Genomic DNA, 6313 nt, shown 5'->3' with positions numbered 1-6313 from the left:
AACATTATGAACGATAATGTTTTTTTAAGTATTTCGATATTCAACGAACACAAATTTCTGTGACTTCCAGACCTTTAGGACTAGTTCATGCTTTCTTTTGCGCAACCTTTAATATCGGAAAGCAATTCATATGCCAACGTTTACCTTAGCCCCTAACTGGTTACCCATCCACTCTGTAGCTCTCTCACTCACGTTTAGAATGGGTGTTACTGAACCGTTCTGAAAGTGCTCTGATAGCTTTCCAACCGAAATTTTAGCCCAAAACGCTCCGATGCATGGTGATTGTGCCTCCAAAGGTGCTTATCACCTAACCGCTCCCTTTTAATTGAGTTAATATCGGAAAGCAATTCATATGCCAACGTTTACCTTAGCCCCTAACTGGTTACCCATCCACTCTGTAGCTCTCTCACTCACGTTTAGAATGGGTGTTACTGAACCGTTCTGAAAGTGCTCTGATAGCTTTCCAACCGAAATTTTTGCCCAGAACGCCTCCGATGCAGGTGATTGTGCCTCCAAAGGTGCTTATCACTTAACCGCTCCCTTTTACTTGAGTGAACTATGAAGTCACACACGTTTCAACCACGTTTTCTGGAACCGTCTATTTACAACGCTGTCCCTCCTTCAAAGCCTATTGGACGACTGCAAAGCTGAATTCGACTAAGTTGTTGATGCATGTACCTCACACTCACATACAACCAAGACCGTTTGCATTGAATACATAACGCCATCCCTATCATATCCGCCTGAATATCAAACATCCTTTTGAAACCGGACAGTATGGATTCAGACCAGTGGTCAGAAATTGCAACACTCATATATGATAACGGTAATACGTTTATTTCTCAATATGTGGGGAAGATGTCAGTGGATACATGACCCCGTCATCTCAGCCGAAACTCGGCAGGCAGCAACAAAACGGGGAGGGATGTACAGCCAACAAGACATGCTTATTGTTGAAACCAAGAGAAAACTGGGACAACGGGCATGTGGTACGGATGGTTCAGTGATGAAGCCGGTCGGCGTGGACTGAAACTGAAAACCATTGCTGGTCATGAATGACCTTGGTCGGTTCTCCACTCTATACTAGCGCATTCTTTGATCTTCCGCAGCACCTGACATGAACGGCATGTGTGACCATTGTCCGCTTCACCGGGCCAGTGTCTAACGTCCAAGGGGATCTCGAACAAAAGTGGGAATACCTACGATCACACAACAGCCTCGCTCCAATTGTATGAGTTCAGTTTCTGGTCCCAAATCCCTCTGCCCTCCGAAATGCACAACTTCATTCTGCTACCTAAACATGACGTTCCATACGGAGCTGTCTAGAAACCGAAGTATGTCAGTGAGGTGATGGCATCGTACTGATACACTCAATCTCATGACACACCAGCATCTATTGCCTTCATGATCCCGACTACACACTCCCGTCTGCTCGTTTCCTTACATGCAATTTCGAACTAATTCATTGCCTAGTTCATGCCACCTTTGGGGGAGTTTGTTCTTATCCACCAGACATGTCGAACAGAGCTTACCGTCTTGTTTGACCTTCAGTTTGTGCTCCACACAGTCAATGATTTCCTTCACAGCTCGCGTTTTGTTCTGTGCGTTGGCACCAACTCACACTCCTAAGGAACTTTCACACCCGACTCTTCTCCGACAGCAACACCAGTCAGTCTATTCTGTTCCGCGGTATACCGTGGTTATGAGATTTCAGCTGTCATTTATGCGTCTTACAAATTCTCCGATATTATCTTTCCCATTTATGCATTTAGTGAGCGTTGCCATAAGCTCAACTGGCTAAGGTCATGAAACCGCAGTAATGGTCCTCAGTTTTGGTCCAAATTTACTGGATGGATCACCGCAACACTGCAGCTTCAACAGCACCTTTCGCCCGGTTCCTCGTCTTCCGAAATTTGCAGGCTCATTGTCACATACCCAGCAGAATGTTTATAGCTTCGCTTTCCTCGCTTTGTTTTTGCCAGCCGTCTTAATATTTTGACGATCTGGTCTTGCTTCCACCTGGTGTAGGTTTTTGAAGATAGCAGAACCCAAATAGCTATGTTTCCCTGTCAGCGGTGCTCCCCGCATTAGGATCGTGTTGGATGACGCATGGCAGGGTCTGCGTCGGATAATGTCTGCTATTTGTGTGACCGTCCTCTTTCTGCGTAATCCTCGGTGCCCACGATCTCACTAGTTGTGTTAGTGTTCTAACTGTACCCCTACAATCTTGCCCTACAATATGCAGCCCCTACCAACTGAGAATGAGCATGATTGTTATTATAGCCTTGTGCCCCATGGCCGACTCTGTCGCTTCTTTTTATTTTGAGTGTCCACAATAGATGCGGCTGCCCCGTCGCCTCGTTTAAATAGCAGCACTTGGCCACGCCATGCCTCAGGTAGACTCGTGAATATCTTCGTTCCACGGTGTTCTAAATTTGTCAGTTTCCATGCCAATCTTGACTATTCTAACAGACCGGATGTTAACAACTGGGCTGTCCACGGACCCAAGTACAACGTCGCGATGATACATTGCGGATGCCATACCCAGCGTGCTGGCTTGTTCGTAGTCCACCGGGTCTATACTATTTCCTGACCGAGCGTCGTACGTACGCTCAAAAGTCCATTTTAATCTGCTAAGCTAGAAGCATAACTTAAAATTACTTTTCACCCTAGTTCACGTATCTCTCGTTTGGTTCACAAATTCACAAATCATCCCCATAGTGTTATGAAGGACTCGGTATTCCAGTGAGGATAAAACCTCATTATTCATCCGGTGCAGTGTGTGCTGACTATCACGGGAAAATTGCCAAAATCTCACCCACTGTGATGACTTCGTTGGCTTTGTCTGTCGAGACGCCTGTTGTGAGACTAAAGAGGGCTTTTTATGAGTGAATCGCGGGAAGAACTCTCCACTCAGAGTTTATGTGAGCAAAAGCGACATAATTATTGTTTATGTAGTTGTATAAAATATTCCCTAATGCAATAGAGGAGAAAGCACATGAAGAAAACAAGTTCTCCGCAAAATATCCACCGTTTCATGGAGCCATGTTGACAAATGGGACCACCAAAGATATGAATTACGCACCCAAAAAAGACCTCAAATACACATAGGCAAATACAGAAAACTGGGACTGCCCAAAGATATTTGAGGGTTTCGAATGCGTACAGTTCTTTCTTGTAGACTGTGGTATCAGAGAAATCACGACGTTACTCTATGAATCGGCAGCTTCCTGTGGTTCAAGATACACAGTCGACGGTTGTATTTTGCGACTGTTCCTTAGTATCTCCTTGTGACCAAGATGGGTTGTGCATCGTGCCACAATTTCGTAATACAGTCAAAACAACGAGAAATATCTTGAGGTCTTTATCGAGTACGCATAAACCGAAAATGAACGTTTAGTTTTGCATATCCGGTTGAATATCCGGTAATGAGGATCATCTACGGGGGTGTGTTCTTGTATCATTACTGTTCTGGCTTCTTTCTGCTAGTGCGAACACCACAGCGTCACGGAGTAGTTCTTGACGGCTCTTATAAATTCATACCCACACAATATACCCCTCATTTGTGATGGCATGGTCTTGTGTCGTTGCTTGAGAATGATTTAAGTGCTACTGATTTGTACTGACAACACTTAAATTTCGTGCCTGTAGAAACCGTAAACTGTCAAAAATTGCACAACAAAAACAAAACGCAAATACGGATTGATAGTGTGACAATCACTCAAAAACACTTTTTCAATGCGTAAATCTTTTCCTGGTCTCCTCATAAGTTACAAAAATAAATGATCAAGAAGTTGTTTTAATAGGGATATTTCTTGCAATCCATTGTTATGCTTGACGCAACCCGAGCTACCTGATCGGTGTTATACCGAACTATGTTGAGCAGTTTCATCTGATTTGTTGGGTTTGTCCAGCACAACGTGTACAAATCCTAACACTTTATCAGTCTGTATGAGATATGGATTAACTATTCTCCGGAATTTATCTATTATTCGAAGCAAACTGTGGAGTGTCAGGATATGCTAAGATTTCATTTTTGCTTTGTCTCGTAATTAAAGTTTTGCTCACCGGAACATACTGCTATGGGCAACGCATTACCGAAACATGTAACCGCATTATTACTAACCAACAGGTCTGCAACTTTAAAAAACCCATAATTATGGCGAACGATTTAGGTTTACTTCTATTAAGTGGCCGGTAAACGTCCGCTCGGTATTCATATAATGAAATCGAATTTTCGAAATCTACGAGATTTCCAAGGTTACCCATTATTACTGAATGTCTTCCGGGTATAGTGAATTGTTCGGCAAATTATTTGCATAGACGATTTATTTGGGTGAGCTAAACTTCAACGCCATCAATCACCAGTGACTGCGAGAACGATTTTCAATGCAATAAGGTATCGCGAATTGCGGCAAAAACGTGAATCGTTTGCAATGGACGAACGCTGCACATATTTCCGCAGCTGAAATAAACCACTGAACCTTCTAGAAACTACACGGTTTTGCGGATACAAAATATGCGGAGGTGCCACCTCTTTGAATACATTTTGCTATTAATATCAGCTTGAACGTTCTAATAGCAAATAATGCGTTCAAACACCTCGGAAATGGTTATTTCAGGTCAACAGCGCAAAAAACGCCTTCACCTTTATCGGATTACCAGTGCGAGTTTGTAAAAATCTGAGGTTCGCAAATGCCGACGTCCTATCGAAATTTGTTGTCGAACGGCAGATTTCTACCCTTTAACCATTATATTGTTCCAGGACAACTGTGTAGTTGGTGAAAGTGGACGGCCGAACGAACCCACCCAGCGTACACGACTAACACGACGCCGAAGCACGCCCATTCCTTTCTACCGGGGAAAATATCCGAATCGAACGACATGGAAAATTGAATTGTAGGGTTGTTTTATTGAGCACATATGTCCTCCCTAGAAGCGTATGCTGCACTTGTTGCGGAGCATTCACCAGGTGACTGAGAGGAAGATAAAATAAGGTTATCGATATATCGCTCTGGGGTGGGCGACTGACAAACTGATACCGATGTTTACTCTATAATGGGAGCGTTTATTGGCCAAAATGTCATGGGGGTTTGTTTAAACAACGCCATATTTGGCGGAGCGTTCCCATGGATACTGACTATAACCCTCAAGAATTACGAGGCTTACATTAAATGAATGACGTCGCACCAGCGGACGATCTGTCCGGAGCGGATGTTTCGCGTGAGTTCACCTTAGCTTCTTTCATCTAGCCGGTACTTTAAGTGTTCGTTTTGGTAGTTAGGTTCACGGCTGTCGAGTAGTTCGTCATTGATCCAGAAAACACCGAAACACGCATACTTTTAAAACACAATGTGCTGGAATTGTCTGCTCCGATCTAGGTCGACATCACAAGTAAACTTTTCTTTGCGGACCGGGTAAAAGGCACAGCTTTGAGTTTTCTGGACGCGCTGGCGGCCAAATATCAAAAACAAACTACTGTTCTTTGAACTTTCTTTGGGACGAGCCTGATAAGCATCACCGCATAGCGGGTAATTTTCACTCTCACAACAGCCGACATGATATAATACGCGACCCGTTGCATACCAGTGGGCACTGGTTCTATTTGGCCTGTCGCAGAGCACGCGAGAGACCAAGTCTGTCTTTGGACCAACATCTGGGTTGGGTTGCAGCATCCTCGACCATCGACTGTAGACCGTCAGTTGTAGACGTTGGGCCTTGATGTAGCAGGATTTGTCCCTCAACAATCGATTGCTTCATCACGGCTGGGTTCCAGCCTCTGGATCTTATCCACCACTCGGTTAAGTTTTGCACACAGCCCATCAAAAGCTTTCGTCTGTGGTTTGGGAACAAGTGTTATGTATACACATTTTCCGAATAGGCTTAAGTCCGATAGCAACCGATGGTGGATATGGAATCAGCATAAGAAAAAATCCGTGAAGAATAGTTCATACTACTTGGAGCCGAATGATCTCTAAACACAGAGAACAAACGGATGCAGGGACCCATGTCTCCATGAAGAAAAGGCATGTGTATTCTCCAGCACAAGTGTCAACCGTCTAGGAGCACCCGATGGTCTGCACTACGAACTACAATTTTGTTAGTGCAGGTTGAACTCAACTTGTTCGCATCAAAACCAGGATAATTCAGGCTTGGCTATCGCCGCTTTAAGTACCTCAAAACTAAGGAACATGAATACCAACTGCGTTTAGAACGTAGCCGTCACCCTCCAGGGTTTCCCGACGGTCACAGTGGCACGACGTATGAATCTCAAATCCCCACGTAAGCCATTCAGTGAGCCGGGATACTTTTT

The sequence above is a fragment of the Opisthorchis viverrini genome (assembly GCF_000715545.1).
Source record: "Opisthorchis viverrini unplaced genomic scaffold opera_v5_124, whole genome shotgun sequence".
Lineage (NCBI taxonomy): Eukaryota > Metazoa > Platyhelminthes > Trematoda > Opisthorchiida > Opisthorchiidae > Opisthorchis > Opisthorchis viverrini.
This window is presented reverse-complemented; position numbering follows the sequence as displayed.